At 32.6% G+C, this 23488-nt stretch overlaps 1 pseudogene; it reads right to left on the bottom strand.

Annotated features, from left to right (window-relative positions):
- Positions 1–1848: 1848 nt before the first annotated feature.
- The window catches only part of LOC143405729 (adiponectin receptor protein 1 pseudogene), a 31676-nt pseudogene continuing 10036 nt past the window's right edge, over positions 1849–23488 (bottom strand).

Raw genomic sequence — 23488 nt, 5'->3', positions numbered from 1 at the left:
TTTTGGCATTTGATAAGATCTCAATAAGATCTCATTATTTAAATGAAGAAATATATACCCCTTTTTCAGGTCAGGGATATTTGAGTATGCCATATTTTTCACTATAATTCCTCCTTAAAATCATTGTTTTCTGGAACTCTAACTATATATGTAATATCTACTTTCCATTTGTAGATTTTATTTTAAAAAATTTTAGTTTTATCTATGTTTCTTTTATGTCCTCAGAGGTTTCCTTATCTTGATTTCCCAGAAAATTAGGTTCTCAACAATAATAGAGGCTTTATCTACCTCTTTTCTAGTATTCAGCACTTTAATTAAGCACTTTGTTTCTCAATGAACTTATTTAAAAATTTTCTCTATGTATTTTTCTTTGTCTGCTTATTCTTTGTTTTTAGTGATCCACTCTTAAAATATATAGAAATATACTGTCAACTCTATTTAAGGCTACTGATTATTAGCTTTAAATTTATACTTGCTTTGGCTCATTTTCTATATTTCCTAATAGTATGCATTCACATATCGTGCCATAGACATTCCATTTAATGAATTAATTTGACCTCATTTCTACTCTTATTTTTGTGATTTCATAGAACTGTTATCAGGGATAACTCTGAAGTCCACAGTTAACTCCTCATGTGGTACATGTTCCAATCACCTCTCCCAAAGTTTGGTGTATTAATATAGTAACTTGTTCAATTCACAGTGCCATTTTTTGAAATAATCTACTCTCCTCCATTCTAATTTCCTAGAGCAATTATTCTTCCTTTCTGAAGTTATTCTGATATGTAGCTACTCTCCTTGCTCCAATTTCTTACCTGGCAACAATAGTCTTCACATTGCCACTGGTGGCTTTCCCTGCATGGGTTTGATTATGTCTCTTAGATGATTAAAACTTATTTTTTTCCCTCTTTCCATGTTATAATGCAATTTTATTCACTGCAGAACTTAAGACCGTTTATAATGCAGTCCACGCAAAATTCCCTGAACTTATAGCAATCATGGGCTTCCTCCATGCTAGGTTCCAACTACACCATGCAGCTTTACTCATCAATATCTCATCAATACCATACTCCACATGTATGTATACAATTTACATCTTTTTTTGCTGTACTTTCTTTTATTATCATCATAATCTTTGCATCAAGATACATAGCAATGATAGCAGGTTTCTTTTTAAAGTTTAGTATTAAATATTAAATATCTTTCCCCAGTTTAATTTTACATTACTCTGCCAAGAAAAAAAAATTAAAACTCAAGTTATTTGAAGCCTGGACACACTTCCATGATTAGCTGGGCTATGTAAAAGTTGGTGTCTTATTCTTCCTGCTACATAAGCAGATCTAGGCCCTAGAAAGATGGGACCAGTGTGCTACAAAAATGAATGGCCTGTTATAAGCCAGGTTACAACGTAAGGACAGGGGTATGAGAGGGACATGTTCTTTCAGGAAAAAAAAAGAAAAAAGAAAAAGAAAGAAAAGAAAAGAAAACAATTTCTGAAGAGTCCCAGTCCATAATTTTTTCCTAAAATGGTTGAAGGAACAGGTAAGATCTCAAAATGAGCTTCAAATACTGTCTCTGTGAATGAATGGTGGTTGTCTTGCTGAGGAGGGTGACTGTTGAGGAGGGGGATGACTGTGTTGACCATCCACACCCTCCCCAGCTAGGGGAATGGGAATGGAAAGTTTATTGCCCAGTGGCTGTGAACGCGAGCTGAAGCTTAACTGGTACTGAATTCTCTAAGAAGTTTCTTCTAGAAACAGACAATTCAGACTCTTTCTCTCACTTCAGCAAAGAAGTTATTTTTAAAAGCACTTGGGAAGTTCCTCCTCCACCTCAAGGTGGGAAGGTTCAGAGAAGGAAGTCATCAGTACAGCCACCTTCTAGGCCATAATGGAATTCCTGAAGGTTGGAGACCCCCTAGAAGTGGACAACGGCTGCGGCCACCACCAGGATGTGGAAATTCTGATGGGACTGGAACCATGTGTCAGACTTTCCCGGAAAGAAGCACTCAGGAATCTGAGCAGCATAAAGGCCAGCTCCGGTGATGTACATCACAGCCATGAGGAAGAGCCAGCCCATCTGGCCCACTGTGGTGGCCTTGATGAAGCCCTCAGCAATAGTAAAGTGCATGCTGGGCACAACACCACTCAAGCCAAGTCCTAGGAACACTCCTGCTCTTGTTTGCTGGTGCTTAGGAGTGGCAAACCAGTCCCACTGTGCCACAATGATGTCAGAGATGCCCAGGACACGGATGATGGAGAGGTAGATGAGCCGAGGCTGTGGGGAGCAGTAGAAGGAGTAATAGAGCCAGGGGACAAAGCTCCCCATAATCAGTAGAGCAATCCCTGAATAGTTCAGTTTGGAAAAAGTCTAGGAGACTTTCTCTGAATGACAGTAAATGGTATGGAAGAGCCAGGAGAAGCTGAGGCAGAGCACTGTACCCAAAAATCACATGCCAAAAACCACTTTCTCCTGAAGAAGGGCATGAAGTACATATTTGGTCTAACCATGGTCAAGATTCCCAAAAAGAGAAATAGCACGAAACCAAGCAAATGGGTCCAGATGTTGCCATTTTCTGTGTGGATGCGGAAGATGCTCTTGAAGCAAGCACAAAAGGAGGGTATGGGTGGTCTGTGGCCATGTAGCAGATAGTCACTTTCCTTCAGCCAGTCAGGAAGTACATCATATGGGATGACCCTTCAACACCCCTCCCAGACCTTATATATGAACTCCTCCATCTTCTCCATGGCATGGTGGGCCTGCAGGGGAAGTGTTAGTACCCATAGCTCATTTTTACTTTTTTATTATATGTTTTGTTCATTATTTATCCAAGAAATAGTAAAAAAAATCATGCTTTTTAATGAAAACTTTTCCCATATTAATTGTACTTACTCCTCTTCTTTTTAGAGATGTAAGTTTCTTCATGTAAAATCCAATTGTGATGTTCCTCTAAAGTTGCAAGTATACTAGAAAGAACATCAGTGTATTGAAAATTACTTATAACTTAATTTCAATCCCACTCCTCTTTTCCAGTTATGTGACCTTGGAAAAGACCTTTAACAACTTAGGAAATTAATATTTTCTTTCGCATATAGAAGTATTTATTGTTTTTAAATACTAAGTCACCATTGAACACATTTTTTTTTCTGATTAAAAGAATTTCTGGCATATCAAGATCCATAGTAATCATTTTGTGTGTGTGTGTCTGTGTGTGTGTGTGTGTGTAGTGCTAGAGGGTTGAACCCAGGGTCTTGTACATGAGAGGCAAGCACTCTACCAACTGAGCTATATCCCCAGCCCATCATAGTAATTAATTATAATTTTAAAAGATGAATATTAAATGTATGTATGAAGTAGAAAAAATCAGTTTAACTTTTTTTTTTTTTGGCTAAGAGTAATTTTGCAGAATAAACCATTAACTCCATAATTCAAAAGAGAAATTGAAGGGATTATAAATTAAGTTTTTTATTAAGCTGTTAGGAGCAGATAATAAAATGCAATGTATTTCTTGGTGTTGTATCAAAGAACTATGTATAGGCACAATGAGAATGTAAACGTGGAAATTCATGCATTCTTTGCTAGTTATTTCTTTCGGCAACTATATTCCCAACTGTAATACTTCAAAAATTAAATACCCTATGGCAAATCAAACTAAGAAGGATCATCTGTTTCCTTGGGGAGCGTAGGTGTCTATATTACCTGATGTTCTGTTTCATCCTCCCCATATAAAAGAAAAGGTATGGCACTTATTGACTCTATTTTAAATGGATTCAGGATGTAGAATTATATTAAAGGCCAAGAACACACACAAAGCAGTGATTGAAGCACAGAGTGCATTTATTGCTTTATGGAAACAGACTGTAGGTAGAAAGTAGTCAAACTCAGTTATAGTCATCATGTCATATGATAAGCTGTCCTTTCTGTAATATTCTATTAAGTCTGATAATATTCTATCAAAAATAGTTTTAGAGCATTTGACATTATTCATTGTGAACTTCTTTATTTAGGGACATATGAACATGAAAATGTAAAGCCATACACAAGGTCACTGTATTCCTTGTATAAAATGTCACTAGTAGCCTGTTTTTTCAGCATCTATTATGGAAATCTGTGCATCAGTATGTCTAGAAACCTAAGAGGAAAACAGAACTTGTTCTCTACTATGGAGATTATAGATAAGCATAAATGGGTCAAAACAGTCACATACCCCCCGCCCCGGGTTTATATTTACTCCCTTTCTAGCATTACAAAATCATCATCCTTAGTTATAGTTATTACCCTAAAGAGCAGACTGTACATGATATGTTTTACATAGACAGAATTCAAATTAAACTTTTTTAGGAAATGAGGTTTTGATATTTCATTTTCTGTAACAGGAGACAGTAATAAAGCATCTTCCCGGAAGTTCCCTAAACAAAATTCATCAAAGAAAACTGTGAGTGGCTATCTCAAAGAAATATCTAAAAAACAACCTGTAAGTCTCTTCTGTTCTTTACCCATTAGTAAATTAGATTCATTAGACTCAATTAGATTCATTGGATTGATAATTACTGCTTTGAAAACTACAGTTTGGCCTTGAGTAATTATAGCTTTAGAGCAAAGATTAGTGATGACTGGCGGTTGGGAAGGGAGGACATCAGAATAAGTTTAGGGAACTGACAACATGTGGCCAAGTCTTGCATAAAAAGTAACTGGCATAGCTGCCAAAGTGAGCAAAAACTGAGGCATGTGGGCGGAATGAAAGAGACCAAAGTTGAAAGATAGCTAGGATTAATATTTGCTCAATTTAATTTTTTATACCTTTATTTTATTTATGTTTTCTTCCTTCTTTCCTTCCTTCCTTCCTTCCTTTCTTTCTTTCTTTCTTTCTTTCTTTCTTTCTTTCTTTCTTTCTTTCTTTCTTTCTTTCATGGTGCTGAATATTGAACCCAGTGTCTTGCACATGCTAAGGGAGTGCTCTACTGTTGAGCCACAACCCCAGCCCCTTTTAATTTTTGACTAGAAATACTGAATGGAATTTGTTTTAAATTTTGATTGAGAGGTCCACTCTCAATATCTACCTTTTATTTTTTTAACTCAAAATAATGCTCACTTATGGATTTTTGTATCCACTGAACTAGTTTATATACAATTTTATCCACTATAAACACATGGGAATCTATCCATTCAAATGAAATTTGAATTTGAATGAAATTGAATTCAAATGAAATTTGGCTGCACATTAAATATAGATAAAGTAGGAGAAGGTTTTACAACTAATACATTTCATGAAACAGTAGATCTCTTAGGAAAAACAATGAAAAACTTTGTGAAGATTAATACATAAGGCAAAAATAAGACAATAAAAAAAATTCATGAAAGAAAGACTGATAGTAAAATTGTTTCTTATATCTAGATGTCTCAGAATTCTGGTGAGTACCTGAAAACTTTTAGGGGAAACATTCTTGTGTAATATGAACTAAAGTTGCTATACTTATCACTAAATTAATTTTATTTTTTAAAAATCTGTATAACTTTCAAGTAAGGCCTTTTGAGTTCTGATTGAATTCTTTTCCCCATCAAGTTTTTTATTAAAGAACTGAAGCACCAGACTCACTTTATAGTTGCTGGGAAGAATCATTGTCAACAGGAAGAATTTATAGTCTGTTCTTGTTTGACCTAAAGAATATTAGTTTGCAATTATTTTTATAACTATGTAGACATTGTAAATACATTTTGTCTTCAAGATCCTATCTCCTACTGTGATAATCACTACGATTGTACCAGATATATGGAGAAATTGTACCATATATATGGAGAAACTTTTATATTACTAATAGTAGTTGGACATTCAATATCTATTCCAAAAACCATTTTAGTGAATGGGTATACCCCACATGCAATATAGGTAAGTCTATGTCCAAATCTTTACAACACTAATATCAAATGTCACCATATATACAAATACTTAATTTTCAGTATATTGATCATATATTCTCCATACAAAAGTACTTGTGGTGCTTATTCATGATGATTGAAAATGTAGTAGGATAACAATAGAAAGCTAATTCAGGCTGGCATTATATGTCAGGATAAAGGCAACATTATATGGGGATTTAAACTCTTGTCTGGGGTATCATTTCAAGCTGCCAGTTGAGGCAGGTGCATATATATAAGACACAGTATAGAAATGACTTCCAATCAAGTTCCTAAGGGGCTAATATTATAGCCATTGAACTTGGCCATGATTTTACTTTGGATGTTATCTGAAAAATAGATTGGTTTATGTCCCTTACAACTAAAGAGGAGCCATCCACAAAGCCAATAACTAGAGAAATGAAAACAGTATATTCACCTTTAATTCAGAGAGGAAATTCAAGTGAAACCAACAATATGACAGACACTAAAGGGACAGAGAGAGACAGACAGACAGAAACACACAGGGAGAAAAAAGGGAGAGAATAATAACTCTTATTTACCAAATTTTGTTTTATCTGCTAAACTGCAGAACTAGGGTGTACTTTTAAATACTAACTCTACGAATCCTCAGATCATCATCATTTCTACTGTTAGCATGATAAAAACAAGGCACAGGTAATTTAATAGCTACCCAAGGTCACTGTGCTAATAAGTGACTGAACCAGGAAATAACAAGAGGCCATCTGATTCCAAATGCCTTCCCTGTATCAGCCAGGCTACAATATATGTGTTTAATGACATTTATCCAAAATATTCCTTTTTATTTTTCCCAAAGCAAATATAAAAAGAAGAAAAATAAAACATTTTCTGCACTCATTCTCTTTTGTTGTAAGTTTATTTTTCACAATATAGTTAAAATTTGGTTTTAAATACAATTCTTTAAAATTTAAATTTCTTTTATTTTCATATACAGCTAACAAATAATACAAATTACATAGTGTTTATAAACACAGATAAGGTCAGAGTCTAATAAAAGAAATATAATGTTTAGTTATTTTTTTCTCAATACTTAAAAGTAGTAATAAAATCCTATGGTAATTATGATATAGAAGAGAAGATAGAGTGAATGCTTTACAGTTAATGAGTGATTGAGTTCAATATGGCTGAAGAATGAATCCCATACATCTCTTATTTGTGAAAGTGTCTGAAACAGAGATTACATTTACAACAGACACTGCTGTGTCACCCAGAGTCTTAATTGTAACAGTATAATGATCTGGTTATTCCATCCATTTGTAGTTTCAAATTGCTGAATTTAAATAATTCATGAAGCAAATATTACCTGAATATGTGCAAGGTGAAAAAAATCACATTCTAACTGTATAGCAAAGAAAAAAGGAAAAAGAAGAAATTTAAGTTCTCAAAGCAATTGCAGTTTTCAGGAGGAAATTAATATTTAGTTAATGAATAAATGGACACAAGAAACTTAGAATGGTTCAATATTTCCTCTGAAGATAGTATGTTAAATATGTGCAGGGTATAGATTCCATGGTTAATATTTTGCAAATGTGAAATATGTTTTATTCCCATTTCCATGGAGATTTCAGGTTCTATAGATTTCAAACCCAATTTTGCAAAATGTGAAAGAGGTTCAAAGAAAAATGAAGGACTCTTGTATATAGTAATCCAGTTACACCAGTTACAAGAACTACATGTCTTCATCATATTTTTTATGGTAAATTTTACAGTTCAGTTTTCTCAGGAAATAAACTCTAAAGATTAGTATAAAGCACACAATTATTGAATATTCTCAGGGTTAATTTCTATGATTAATTTTAAAAGAACCAGTGATGGTAAATCTATTTTTTACAGAGAAACATTCTTGTGAAACATGAACTGTAAATAAGTTTTTATACTTGTCTGTACATTAATTATATAATAAGATTGAATAATTTTCTAATCAAGTCATCTGATTATCATTGAATAATTTTTCCTCAAATATGTCTGTTAAAGAACTGAATATCTCTTACCTCACAGTTTTTGGGAAGAACAACTCTGGAGAAACTTTCAGGTCTTTGTCTACATGATCCTAGGTTGTGCCTACCTTGAAGGAAGAACCAGTCTAATGAGAAGAGGCTGACCCAACATGTGGAATTTAGGGCCTTGAAGCTATATTGTCCCAAATATCTAATTTCTAACTCAAATTAAAATTAAAGCTCATCTAAGATTCCATATTAAAGAATATTTTTAAATAATAGTTTTCTTTTTAAAGGGATCTATAAGCTTGAATAGAATGCTATGATTATTAATCATACAAGTTTCTTAGAAACTGGAAACATTTGGCAAAAATTTAAAATAACTTTAAAATTTAAAAATTCAAAAAGTTATAATAACTCTGATAGTAAGTATTGTTCCATTGAATGGAAGAGGATGATCAGCTCTGAGGGGTATAAATGTCTACTGTCTAATTTACACTTAGCAGAATTTTCTGGTGGAAAAGGCAGTAAAAAATGTCTATCAGTAGCCAGAAATCATCTTATTCCTCACTTGACAAAGTGGCTGGTTCATTTATTTAAGAGCATTCTGTTGCTTTCAACAAAGGTATCCCTCTGTAAGAATCCGATGTCCCTAAATTTCTCAGAGTGAAACTAAGTTATTATTAGAAACATTCCAATAATTACCAGAAAATAAAAACCTTAGAAGCAGGGTCACTAACATTATCTTAGTCCTAATAAATATTCTTGTCAAAATGAATATTTTAATAAACTTTGTTTCATCTTAAGAATTATCATTAAAGATGGATGTATATGCCTATTTTTTGAGCATATGAACAGAAATTGAACTAGTGCTGCAATAATGATTTTCATCTTTACTTTTTCCATGACTCAGCAAATCATCTTAGTTTTATCACTAGCACATATCTGCTAAGCTTACAGTAATCCTTTTTTTATAATGAGTGTTCCCATGGGGTAATTACTGCATAATGCTTTCTTATTATAGTGTTGATTCTAATCTCACAGTAACCTTAGAAATTCAGTCCCATGATAATAAGGGATTTCATTTCACTCTTTGGTTGTTAACTTTCCTCTCAGTAAATGCCTTTCTCCTTTCAGCTATATACATTTAATTTAAAATATTGATATGAAATTTTTCTGAAGACGTTTGAGAAAAGGAAAAAATCTTTTTACAAATCCATGTCTTCAAAATTCAAGACAACTGACTATGCTATATTACTATTGCACATGCATTGCCAGATAACTGTGATGTATTCCATCAATGGGAATGGTATATAATTTAATTTAATAGTATATTGAATTTCTTCTATTTAAAAGTCTTCAAATCACACACTTCTGTATTTTTTTTTGCTTTTTATTTTTTATGATGTATGGACATTTTTTTTCTTTTTTTTATTGGTTGTTCAAAACATTACAAAGCTCTTGACATATCATATTTCATACATTAGATTCAAGTGGGTTATGAACTCCCATTTTTACCCCAAATACAGATTGCAGAATCACATTGGTTACACATCCACAATTTTACATAATGCCCTATTAGTAACTGTTGTATTCTGCTACCTTTCCTATCCTCTACTATCCCCCCTCCTCTCCCCTCCCATCTTCTCTCTCTAGCCCATCTACTGTAATTCATTTCTCTCCTTGTTTATTTTCCCATTTCCCTCACAACCTCTTATATGTAATTTTGTATAGCAATGAGGGTCTCCCTCCATTTCCATGCAATTTCCCTTTTCTCTCCCTTTCCCTCCCACCTCATGTCTCTGTTTAATGTAAATCTTTTCTTCCTGCTCTTCCTCCCTGCTCTGTTCTTAGTTGCTCTCATTATAACAAAGAAGACATTTGGCATTTGTTTTTTAGGGATTGGCTAGCTTCACTAAGCATAATCTGCTCTAGTGCCATCCATTTCCCTGCAAATTCCATGATTTTGTCATTTTTTAGTGCTGCGTAATACTCCATGGTGTATAAATGCCACATTTTTTTTTTTTATCCATTCATCTATTGAAGGGCATCTGGGTTGGTTCCACAGTCTAGCTATTGTGAATTGTGCTGCTATGAACACCGATGTGGCAGTATCCTTGTAGTAAGCTCTTTTAAGGTCTTCAGGGAATAGTCCGAGAAGGGCAATAGCTGTGTCAAATGGTGGTTCCATTCCCAGCTTTCCCAGGAATCTCCATACTGCTTTCCAAATTGGCTGCACCAATTTGCAATCCCACCAGCAATGTACAAGAGTACTCTTTTCCCCACATCCTTGCCAGCACTTATTGTTGTTTGACTTCATAATGGCTGCTGAAAAAATGCTCACCATCTCTAGCAGTCAGAAAGATACCATCTCACTTCTATATTTTTAAAGGCACTAAGAGAAGAAAAGCTTCATTGTTTCTGGAAATAGGCAACATAGCCATGAGTTGCCTTACCTATTTTCAGAGGATTGTGAAACTAGTTTAATATGTTTTAAGTCACCAAGAACCTGGGGATGCTTGATATATTAGCCAATTCCATTTCCTTTTTCCCTTTATGTGTATAGGATCCGGGAATCATGAGGAAAAAAAATAAAATTAGTCTTTTTAGATATATTAAATAATATAGTAGGCAATACATCATTTTAAAAATAATCCTTTGATGACATGAAGTAAGACTGTTTCATTAAGCAGTATTTAAAAAATATATTTCCAATTGTTTTGTGTATCTAAAGTTATCCCTCTTAATTGCCATAACAGTAAATGTTTTTACCCATCACTGACACATTAAAATTTTAGGGTTTATACATAACATTACCTTTTTCATTTCTTTCATATTACATGTCTTAAGAAATGTTTTAAAACAGTTTAAAAGAAATGACAGACTACTAAATTAGACTATTAAAACATAATTAGAAATAAAAAGAATATCAAAGCTAAAAATACAATTTTAGTAAGAGTCAAAATCTTTATCATATTTAATATTTAATTTGACTCTTAATTTTCTAGTAAGACAAAGAAGATGAGAGGAACAAAGGTAAATCACAAAGATATTGTGAAATTTATATATATATATAATAGCTCTCACTGAGAATCAGATGATTCCTAATGTTGCAGTTCAAAATAGTTCATTATGAGACATGGAATAAATAAAAGGAAGTATCCACATTGTCATCTTTTGTTTCTGTTTTTATAATAAATGTAAAAAAATGTTGCATCTGATACTTAATTGAAAGTAACTTTTGACAAATTCATTTCACTAAATGCTATTCAGGAAAGATTTTTTTTATTAATTTTTATTGTTGGTTGTTCAAAACATTACATAGTTCTTGATATATCATATTTCACACTTTGATTCAAGTGGGATATGAACTCCCATTTTTACCCCGTATACAGATTGCAGAATCACATCAGTTACACATCCATTGATTTACATATTGCCATACTAGTGTCTGTTGTATTCTGCTGCCTTTCCTATCCTCTACTATCCTTCCTCCCCCCCCTTCTCTCTCTACCCCCTCTACTGTAATTCATTTCTCCCCCTTATATTTTTTTCCCTTTCCCCTCGCTTCCTCTTGTATGTAATTTTGTATAACCCTGAGGGTCTCCTTCCATTTCCATGCAATTAAGATTTTTTAATATATGTTTTTATTCTTCACCAAGGCTGGTTGTATTAGTCAGAGTTCTACAGAGGAACAGAATCAACAGGAAGTATGATTATTAAAAAAGGGATGTATTAGATAAGCTTATACTACCAGAAGCTGGAGAGTCCACAATGGTTATCTGCAGGTTGGAGCTGGCAGAACAAGAAGATGAAGTCTAGAACAAGAGGGCTCAATGGTGCTACCCTTTAGAGACCAAAGTCTTCTGGAAACTCCCTGGAGAATCACTGGCAGAGTCTGTTTTGGAAGAATGAAGGCGTGTGAATCAGATATCCTCAGGCGATAGAAGGAGCAATCAAGAGTCTATTCAAGATGAATTGAGTTTGCATCTTCTGCTGCTTCCTTATTCTTCCAACTTTTATTCCATCCAACCCACCATCTTACTAGACAGTGCTTTCCATGCTTAGTGAGGGTCTTCACTTCAGTTTGCCATCCCACATGTCAATCATCCTAGACACACCTTCATTGAAACACTCAGAAGCCTCTTAATCTTTGACATCTCTTAATTCAAATATCTTTGCAATTCAAATTAACCATTATGCTGGTAGTATAATGATTCTTCTGCATCATCTCAGAAATGCTTGTGGAAATGATGAGAACTCTAGGGATACACACTTCAAACTAATCCTTGGAAAGTTTCCTGATAAAAGATAAGACATGAGGAAATACAAGTAGATCCATTGGTTCATACAAAATCCTTTTTGATCTTTTCCTTTATTTGGATTCTGAGCATGCTGTAAATCAACCACCAGTATAATCTAACATAAAAAGAACAGTCCATACTCTTCCTGCTCAGATAACAAAATTCACAACTTGGGAACAGATGAAAAGACACATTAAGAATATTGCTACAATACAAATACATCATAGCACAATATTACCCCTCAGCAGGGGCCTCTCAATTCCACACACCATGAAATTATCTTGAAATTTATAAAGTTACTTTTTGAGGTATGATAACCTATTGATGAGCTTCTAGGCTACAAAGTAACTATATAGACTCTAAAAGAGGTAAGTCAATGTGGAGACTGAGCATGATGTATGAAATACCCATGTGAAATGTCAGTAACTGAGACATTAAACTACTTGAATGTGCAATTGCATGAATCAGTTCAATTGCATTTAAAAATATCTTAAAGCCTCTCATAGTATCTGTACTAACTTCGGTTTTGACTGGTCATATGACTTGTAGAAATTCTTAAGTTAACTCCAATAAGGTACATAGGAAGAACACAGATATTTTGTCCAATATGGCAACCTTTGTTTGAATGATGACTCTTTCTCAATAATGTCCCTTAGTGACATTTTAATTTTCTAGTTTCAAAAAGCAGATTGTGTATGTATGTGTGTGCATGTGCATGTGTGTGTGTGCATGTGGTGTGTGTGTGTGTGTGTGTGTGTGTGTGTGTGTGTATGAAAGAGAGAGAGAGACTTATGATATAAATTGTAAATTGTTGTTAAAATAATTGCTTCCTTCTCTGCAAAAATCTATATATTGTAGAAATAAGACAATAGGTAGCTTATACTTTGAAAGGCAGATGTTTAGAAATAGCATCTCTTTTGCATTAAGTCTTTAGGCACAGTTCCTAAAAATTCTCTGGAAATGCTCACATTTTAGTTTCTAACTGTCATAGACATGTCAAAACTATCCATAGAAATTCCAGAAGCTTAAATCCCTAGAACCTAATGAAAATCTAAGTAATTTAGAGGCTGCCATTGATGCCCAGGACTTCTACATCAAAGAAACATTTGAATATGGTGGCAGGAACTGCTTAGCTATTGTGATTCTCTTCATTTTATGGATCACAATTTAAGAAAATCCATACAAGTTCACAAAAACTCCAATGTAGAGATTTACATAATGTTTAAGTAGCCTGGGTGAGAACTTCATAGCTCAAGTCCATGAAGTACATCTCACATAGAGAATCACTTACATATCCTCCCCCAAGTAATTCAATGTACTGTATCATTCCATACTGATAAAATCAACAAAACAAAACAAAAATAAAAACAAATAAACAAAAACATCCAACAACAGAAAAGCAACAAACACAAAAAACATGTAGACCCTCTGAGGGAATAAAATATAAACAGAACACTGAAAAGCAGTCACATCTTAAAGTTAGGCAAAGCAGGGTGAATTTAGTTCCAAAAAAAAAAAAAGTGCAATTCTTCACAACCAACCCAACATACACACGGAGCTAAAGAGATTATTTTATCTGCCAGTGGGGAAGTATCTCCTCACACTATCAAACCTTGTCTTATAAATTCAGCCTCCATGTGGGACTTAGACTAGGATAGTCAAAAACTGTCTTTAGCTCTAATAAGGTCTCAAGTTGACAAAAACTGATACCAGAAGTCAATAAATCAACAAATCTATGAATAAACTCTTGGAGCTTTATGTGACTGGCAGCTAGAATATGTGAGAATAAGGATGGACCATATTTGGTCTTTGTGTTTGCAGCATAAGGGGGAAAACAGATCAAGAATAAAATATGTTGCTAGCATTCTGATAAAAGTATAATCATATGCAGTAAAGGCACAGTGAGAGAGTAATTGATTTCACCTGGCCTGGACATAAGTGCAGTTACCAATGAATATTTTATGTCTACTATGAAAGATGAAAAGTTTGTGAATTTTGAAGTGCAGTGCAGTGATTATGCTATCACTCTTGAGTAGATTTCCTAGATAAGAGGCTGTCTCTGTCCCTCACTGATTGTGACCTTGAACAACTAGATTAAGGGTGTTATTGCTCATTTTACTCTCTATATATGAAGATTACGATAGAACGTTGTTTCAGGGGTACTATGAGTATGTAATAAGGCAATAAAAATAAAAGTTTCGTAAGATTCCTCAGCCCATAGTAAGTCCAGTGTTTTAGAATTCTATTATATGCATTCAGAATGTATATCATCAAATATTATTATTATTATGAGAAAGAAGAAACCAATAATAGAAGTTAAGGAAAAGGAGGGGGACAGAAATAAGAAATTCAGTGGAATGTTTATTATAAAACTTTCTTATATACATCTATGAATACACCACTGGATTACACTCTGCTATCATGCATAACTAAAAAAGAACAAAGGAAAAAAAACAGAAAGAAAAAAATCAATAGGATCACTCTGACATTTCAATAAATCTGCCCCTTGGTCTTAATATTTTAGAAATGTTACCTGGCAGATCTCTAAGTGTAGTCTACTTATATCTAAGTATTCCAAAACGGATTTTGTTATTTACTTCCTAAGTTATAGTTCATCAAAAAATAGAACACATAATCATTTTTAATCAATCAAAAATTGGTAAGTTAAATCATTGTAATCAATATGCTTTATCCTAGTGATTTTAAGTTTAAAATCACAAAAGTCGTTAACTAACTTAGATATAATCATAATTTAAAAGTGAAAAGAAAAAATAATTTTTATTTGAAATCTAAAAGTATTTTATTAATCTAAAGGCCTTAAGAAATTTTCTTTAATAAATAGCATGTTAACACACACTAACAAATTACCACTTTAGGTTTGTCACGATTAAAGTTAGACTCACAGATACACTGAATCTTCAGCATTGGTCAATGAGGGACTCCACTTACTTAGAATAAGTACTATACTTCTCCAATTGATCAGATGTCAGTCACTTTCTTGAGGACAAGTGCCCTCTGATGTTTTGGTTTTGTTTTTCTACCTTTCTTAGTTACAATCAAGAGGAGAACTCATCTCCTATACTTCCGACCACTTCAAACATCTGACTTGCCAGTACACAAGTTTAATAAATTTCCAGGGGAAGACAGGCAGCAACTCATTGAGGGGGCAGGGGGGGAGGGGGGGTTGGGTTCTTCTGCCCAGAGGAGTCCAAGCCACCCTAAATCTTAATATTCAAATAATTAACAAATAATACTCAGAAATACATCTACAAAAGCGAAGCCCTTGATAGATCTAGTTCACATGGATTCTTGAACCAGACAAAGACAAAATGGCTCCAGTGGTTTATTAAAGGGGGTACCTCAAAGGCAGGAGTAAAGTTTCAAGGGTGAAGTCTTACTTTGTGATGTCTTGCAATCAGCAGGTTGACTGACATCTTGGCAGGTCATACCCATCTCAGGTGCTCTGTGGGATATTAGGCAGAACTTGAAGGGGAAATTCACCTGCATCAGGCAGCTCAAACCCTCTGGGGAGTACCCCAGGGAATTCCCAGTGCCAGACTTATCTCCTCAGGAAGCTACTATGCTGAACATATTCTACACCCAGCCCACAAAAGCTTGTGAACAACTAAAGGCATTGTTCTACTATAATTTCTATCAATCACTGAAAAAAATTCTAGTACCTCAGCAGTTTGCCCTTAATTTTCCACACACGGATTTCCAAGGAATATAAATTATTTTTTCTTTATTTAAGCAAACTTTACCTCTAAGAGTTTTTCCTTTAAACCCTCTGGAATTTATGTTCCATCACAAAGAAAATCTCTTGCATCTATAGCCTCACCTCTGAGCATCCCTTTCTATTTGATTCTCCTCTGGTGACATGAAGGGCTCCAGTGAGGAGAGTTTATTTTCTCCCACAGCTATTTTACCACAAGATCTGCAATGAGGAATATTTTTTAATTCTCAGAATCTTTGTGTCCATAAGGTTAAGTTTGAACCTATGGAAATCTAAACATGTAACTAACTTAATAAGAAATATATTCATAGGGTTAGAGTTAACCACAATTACTTAAGGCATAGTGCATAAACATTATGCATTTTAATGTACTTCATGCCAAAGAGTTCTGACAAATGTTTCAGAAAACACTTAGGAAATCAAATCAGCAATTTAAGGGCAGGTGCAGAAGCCCTAGCACTTTGGATAGCAAACAGTGAACACTTAATAAATACTTGTCAGATATAATTTGTTTTGGGAAATTTGCTTTGGTTTTACAAGCTATGGTGTCATGTTTATAATTCAACAAGTATAAAATTAAATACCTTGCAAATGGGATTTACATTTACAACTACAAGACAGTCAAAGACATCTTGATTTGGAATAGCTTATGTGCTAGGCAGATTAATGAACTCTAAAGATATTCAGGTCCTAATCCCAGAAGCTGTAAATATTTTGCCTTAAATGGTAGAAAGGTCCACGCACCTTTAAGGTTTACTATCTTCAGATAAGATTCAGACTGGATAATTCCTGGTGACATGACATAATCACATTGTAAGAGTCAGTTTCACAACAGTATGATGGTCCATGTAGGAGTAGGAGTAAAGTGACTATGAACTAAGAAATTCTGGCAGCCTCTAGAAGCTGGAATCTTTTAGAACAGATTGACTCCTAGAGTCACTAAAGGGAACATATCTCTGGTGGCTGCTTGATTTTACATTCACTTAAGATTTCTAACTTCAAGAACTGTAAGATAATCAATTGGCTTTGTTTGAAATCACAAAGTTTATGATTTTTATTTTCTTAGAAGGAACATTAGGGCAGGATGGGACAATTAGGAAACTAATGAAGATCTGAACTACTTTTTATAAATGGAAATGTGTAAATAATGTGCTCATCATATGTAAATTTATCAGTGACACATAATTAAAATTGAATAAGAGAAAATTGAAGCAATCAAAATATCTAGAAAAGATAAATAGTAAATTAACATTTACAAAGGCATAATTTGAAGTACTATGCTGATTTTCAGAAGTTACTTTTGGTAGAATTTTATTAAAAGTAATCCATATAAAAATGCATTAGTACAAAAATGCTTAAGTCAAAATTTTCATAAAAATAAGCAATTGACTCTCTCAGGTATTGATAACTGGCCAAAAATATATCAAAAAAGATAAATCACAGCCTTCATTAAACAATTCTGTACTAAACTCTTAATATCATTTTATTTTTAATATATTTTTAAATTCTTTTTTTTAGTTGTTGATGGACATTTATTTTATTCATTTATCTACATGCAATGCTGAGAATTGAACCCAGTGCCTCACACATGCAAGGCAGGTGCTCAACCACTGAACCACAACCCCAGCCCTCTTTAATATCTTTTATGTTTCCAAATTTAATAGTAGCTGCAAAGAAAAAAAAAATTGCATGTATATATATACATATAATATGTGTGTGTGTATACATATATATATTTACACACACACACATATATATAAATCTATGCATAGATAATATATATACATATATATAATTTCAGATCTGTATTTACCACTAACCTGTTTAAAATAGATGTCCAAATGTGTGTGTGTGTGTGTGTGTGTGTGTGTGTGTTTTGTGTATGTGTGTGTGTTGAAACACATGGTCATATAAAGATAATGCCCTGAAAAATATGTTTATATTTAGGTCATCAAAGATGAGTTTAGAAAGGCTGTTAGTTACACAAGAGAAACAGACATAACTATGAGGTAATGACGGACGTACCTTTCTTTGAAAAACTGTGTCTACACCATGACATTAATTCTTCTTAGTGCTTTTGAGTAAGAATCACCTAGGCTCACTTCGTACCACAGAATGGCCAAATAACTTAAGTCAGGCCAATCAGCCTAATTCAATATCTAACAGGGCAATTGGCTTAATGGCTGTTATATTATTAAAGATAGCAAGTCAAGTTCCCCCTGGAAATTTTGAGAGTGCTCTGGAGATAAAACATTTTTGTTTCCCTGGAAATAAATCAGCCTAGATACAAAAAAAAAGTATCCCTTTCAATAAATTCAGGTATAATAAGAGAATAAATAAATGGGAAAGAGAGAGAAAAGAGTGAATACAGGTGGTATGGTTTAGATATCAGGTGACCCAAAAAAAACTCATTTGTGAGATAATGAGAGAAATTTCAGAAAGTGAACTGATTGGATTTGAGAGCCTTAACCTAATCAGTACATTAATCAAATGATAGGGATTAGCTGGGTTAAATTGTAGGCAGGTAGGGTGTGACTGGAGAAGGTAGGTATCAGGGGCCGCCAGTGTCTCTCTCTGCTTTCTGATGTCCATGTCCTGATCTGCTTTCTTCCACCACATTCTTCTACCATGATGTTCTGCCTTAGAACATTCTGGCACAGAGTGTCCTCTGTGAACTGAGACTTCTAAAACTGGTGAGCACCAAATAAAACTTTTTCTCTTCTAAAATTGTTCTTCTCAAGACTTTTGGTCATGGTGCTGAAAAAGCTGACTAATATAACAGGAGGGCACAAAACTTGATGTTATCATTTAAAATTCTTCCTTTAGCTTTTCTTAGGTTCCTCAACCCAGTTTATGGTGTAGGATCTGTGAGAGGCTTTTTTTTTTTTTTTTTTTTTTTGAGTTATAATAATCCTGGGCAAATGGTGATGGTTTATTTTGTTTTATGCCATGATATATCTGTTTTGAAGGTTAGAGGAAAAAAAGAAATGTAGTTCCACTACTATAAAATTAAATGATTGATGGAATTGAAAGATGACCTATATTTTAAAAATTTTAAATAGAACCACATTTGTTGAAAATACAAGAAAACTTGAAATTAAAGCTCAAATACAAAGCACTAAGACTAATCTTATGCAAAATCATGATTTCACAGGAAATTCAAGCAAAACCAGTAACAAATTATTTCACAGAAATTCTGTTTGAAGCTTTAAAAATTGAGCATCACTGTCTAAAATATCGGTACATCATTACATTATCTTGAAAATGACTGATAAGCCTTGACTTTGAACTGTTTGTAATGTAGTTTTATGGATTGTAAACAGTGGAAACATTTAATGTAGGGGGATTTTAATTTAAGATCAAAGTGACTTGTTAGTATTTGAATAGTATTCAGTGTGGATAATCAATTACTGATTAAAAAAAAAAAAACTTTCCAGGTCTAAAGACTGCATATATCTTAAATATTCTTATTTCTTATATTGTCACATAGAAAAGAAAACCTCCTTTATTGAAGGAAAATAGACTTCTCAATACACCCTCCATTTCTGTCTTTTCATGGAGGCAAAAATAGTGGCTCATTAACTACCATTTTAGAATTCATTCTCTAGCCATCTCATTCTGTCAGATTCTGTAGGAGTTTAATTGTCCCCAGCTTTCACTGCCTCTTCTAATGTAAAAGGAATGTAAACAGCACCAAGAATGACATTTACAGTTTCCTCTATAATTAATGCATTTTCAGTAATCTGTAAGACAGAAGTATAGATGATGCCTAGAGCAAGCAGAGTATACATTTAGATTTTAATTTGAACCAAAATAGTCATATATTAACAATGGTGATATTGTTGCTTAATTATAATCAAAAGATGACACTGTTCAAAAATTCTATTCTCATCATAAAATAGTTTACAATTCTTAATCAAAAATGTGTAAAGCAATTGATGCTTAAACATCATTTATAGAGGGGAAATTCCTAACCTTATATAAAATCTATTAAAAGTTCCCTACAATTAGCATCAAATTTAAAAGCAAGAAACTTGTAGCTTGCCCCTTAAGATCAGGAATAAAACAAGAATCTTCCCTCTGACTATTTCCATTGAATACCACACTATCTGTTCAATCTAGGGAAATGCAAGAGAAGTGAAGTGAAAGTTGTACTTATTTTTTTTATTTTTATTTTTTGCAGTTAAAGAGATTGATCCCAGGGTTTAATACTTGCTCTCAAGTCCTCTACCACTGAGTTGCATCCCCAGCCCAGTTGTGCAGATTGAGAATGAAGAAATAAAACTGCCTTTGTTTACAGATAATAAGATTATTGTTTAAAAAGTTTGAAATAATTCACAAAAGAAAACACAAGGAACTTATGTGTAATTATGTAAGTTCTCAGGATCCAAGGTAAATATACAAAAATCCATAATTATTTTATATACCAATAATAAACAATAAGAATTTTGAAAATTAAAATACAATTTCACTTACAATAGCACCACAATCTGAAATATTTACGTATAAATATAGCAAAATGTACTCAATATATATGTAAGCCTACAAAACTCTGCTGAAAGAAAATAAAGATCTATATAAATAAAAAATATTCCATATTCATGCATAGAAAGACAATTATACCTTACTTGATCTATAGATTCAAAGCTATCTCAAAGAAAATTTCAGCAATTTTGTGGATATTGACAAAATAATTCTAATTTATATGGAACAGCAAAGGAAACACAATCAATAATACAATATGAAAAAAGAACAAAGAAGACTGGCATTACTTTATTTCAAGACTTACTGTTAAGTGATCATAATCAAGGCAAAATGAAATTGGTAAAAAACCATACACATAGATCAATGAAGCAGAACAGAAAGCCTAGAAAAAGATCCACATGAATATAGTTAGCTGATATTTGACAAAGGAATAGAGGCAACTTAGTAGAAAGGGTAGGGTTTTCTACAACTACATGTCCATACACACAACCAATGAAAATCTAGGTACATTTCTTAGATATTTAAAAAAATATTAAATTAAAGGAAATCACAGCCCTAAAGGTATAACACAATCTTATGCAATTTCTAGAAGATACCACAGCAGAGATTTAGACTTTAGGTACAACACCAAAGCATGATCCATGAACGAGAAAAACTGAGTCTATTGGACTTTATTACTATTAAATATGTCTGCACTGTGAAATATAATTAGAGCAAATACTATTGGGATTTCAATCTGATTCTTAAATAATGATGCTACTGCATACTTTTTTAAAATTTATTTTTAAATTTAAAGCAGTACTTGCTCAGAACTCACTAGAGACCATTCAAAATAAGTAATTAAAAAGACCAGTGTTTTAATTGTTTCTCCACTGGGAGAAAAAATTTTAAAAATAAAAAATATAAATAACTGAATTAATTATGTCAATTATTTGGAAATGGTCAGATCATAAGCAATCTTGCATATTTTTTGCATGATTGCAGAGATTTTGTTTAACCGGTCATTGTAAAGATATAATAAAGTAGAAATTGTCTATATGAATTTCAGCCTTTTTTTTTCTTGTTTATAACAGTCTATGGTTAGTCCAAAATGAGTGGGGAGGCACCATGTAGAAAAATAATAAAGCAAAGTTAGAAGCCTGTTTTGACCATTTACTAAAAGTAGAGGGGAAAAAAACCACTTTCTCCTATGAAATCACATACTTTATGACCTTCTGTTAACATATTATAAAAGGTATACTCATAAAAATATTGTAGTATTGTAAAAACTACCTAAAATATAGTATTACTAATGGTATTATTGATAATACATGTTCTTTAAATAGCCAATTTGAGCACCTTTCATTAATAGAATGTTTTATTTAGATAATTTTGATGCAAAGTTTAAATGGCATTAAAATAAATAAATGCATGCATAAATTTATAGTTTAATCTGAGGCAAAGATATAAAATGAAGATAACACAGAAAAGTACAAAGTTGATAATATTTAAATATAATAATGTAAATTTTAATAAAATTAATATAATTTGTGATATGCAATTAGAATAAATTATAGTATGATATGCCATAACAATTGAGTTTCATTATATAATCCAGTTATACTTCAATAAGAGTATTTAATTTTAAAGCAGTACTTGCTGTTTTAATAATACAATATGAAAAAAGAACAAAGAAGACTGGCATTACTTTATTTCAAGACTTACTGTTAAGTGATCATAATCAAGGCAAAATGAAATTGGTAAAAAACCATACACATAGATCAATGAAGGTAGTAACAGACAAGAAAAAGCATATTGAGGTAGTAACAGACAAGAAAAAGCATGAGCAATATTTAAATGAAGGTAACAAAAATAAGGAAAACAGCATATTACAGATGACTGTACTAAGAGATTTAAACTATGCCATGAGAAAGAACACAGAACTAAGAGTCATAACTTTTTGACAAGGAAACAAAATACTTGTGATTTACGTACTATATTAATAACCTAAAAATTTCAAATAAAATATGAAGAAAAATAACTACTATTATAGCTTAAATTTGCTTTCAAGCTAAATATTAAAAAAAATACAGCTTTTCTAAAGTAAATTGAAACTTTTCTTAAATTAATAATACTAAAAGATGAAAATATGACTATGTAAGCATTATTGGGTAATATGTGAAGATATTATGTATTTATTGGTGGTATGTTTGCTAGTTTGTTTTTTGTTTTGATAATGACATATATGATTTTTTTTCATATATGTTTCCAAATATGGAGGAGTTATGGTCCTCCTTTGATTAATCAAATGTACCTCAGTATTTAGTTTATGAAAATAACTGGAAATATTTATTAAAATAAGCACAAAGATTGAATTATATTTAATCCTTACATATGCAGTTTGACAAAATATTGTGAACATTTACCTCAAAAGGAAAGTTTTGGTTAAATAAATTATGTATAGACATCATGAGTTATTATACCCCTATACATCATATTGCATTTTTACTGATTTTGAAAAATAGCAGATTATTGTTATAAAAAAGCGTAATTACTTAAGGATTGTGGGGGAAACTTTTCAAATTCCATATCCATTAATATAAAAAAATTACACACACACACACACACATATTAAATATATCTGCATATATATATGCAGACATATTTATATATGTTTATATAATTGTGAAATATATATATTTCACAATTAAAAGAAATTGCTTCATCCTGATAAAGGGCATTAAATATATTTTACAAAATCTTATACATAGCCAAAGACAACAGAAATCAAAGTAAATATTAGCTACTTGAGACTTACATTTCAGGTTCAAGGAAGAGTCATTTTATTCTTTGTAGATTAATGGAAATTGCCAGAAATTCAATGTTCAAAACAAATAGACCTGAAAAATACAAATAAAATTTAATCCTACAAATAAAGTTTGACTTCATTTATGATGAAAGATAACATATTGTCTTAGTCCATAAGAGATGCTACTACATAACACTATAAACTAGGTAGCTCGTGAATAAAAGAAACATTTTTCATAGTTTCACAGTCTGAGAAGTTCAGGATCCAGGCACCAGCAGTTTCAGTATTGGGGGGAGGGGCCTGC

This window comes from Callospermophilus lateralis, chromosome 8, assembly GCF_048772815.1.
Source record: "Callospermophilus lateralis isolate mCalLat2 chromosome 8, mCalLat2.hap1, whole genome shotgun sequence".
Classification (NCBI taxonomy): domain Eukaryota; kingdom Metazoa; phylum Chordata; class Mammalia; order Rodentia; family Sciuridae; genus Callospermophilus; species Callospermophilus lateralis.
Note: the sequence above shows the minus strand (reverse complement) of the source record. Positions and strands in the feature narration are given on the sequence as shown.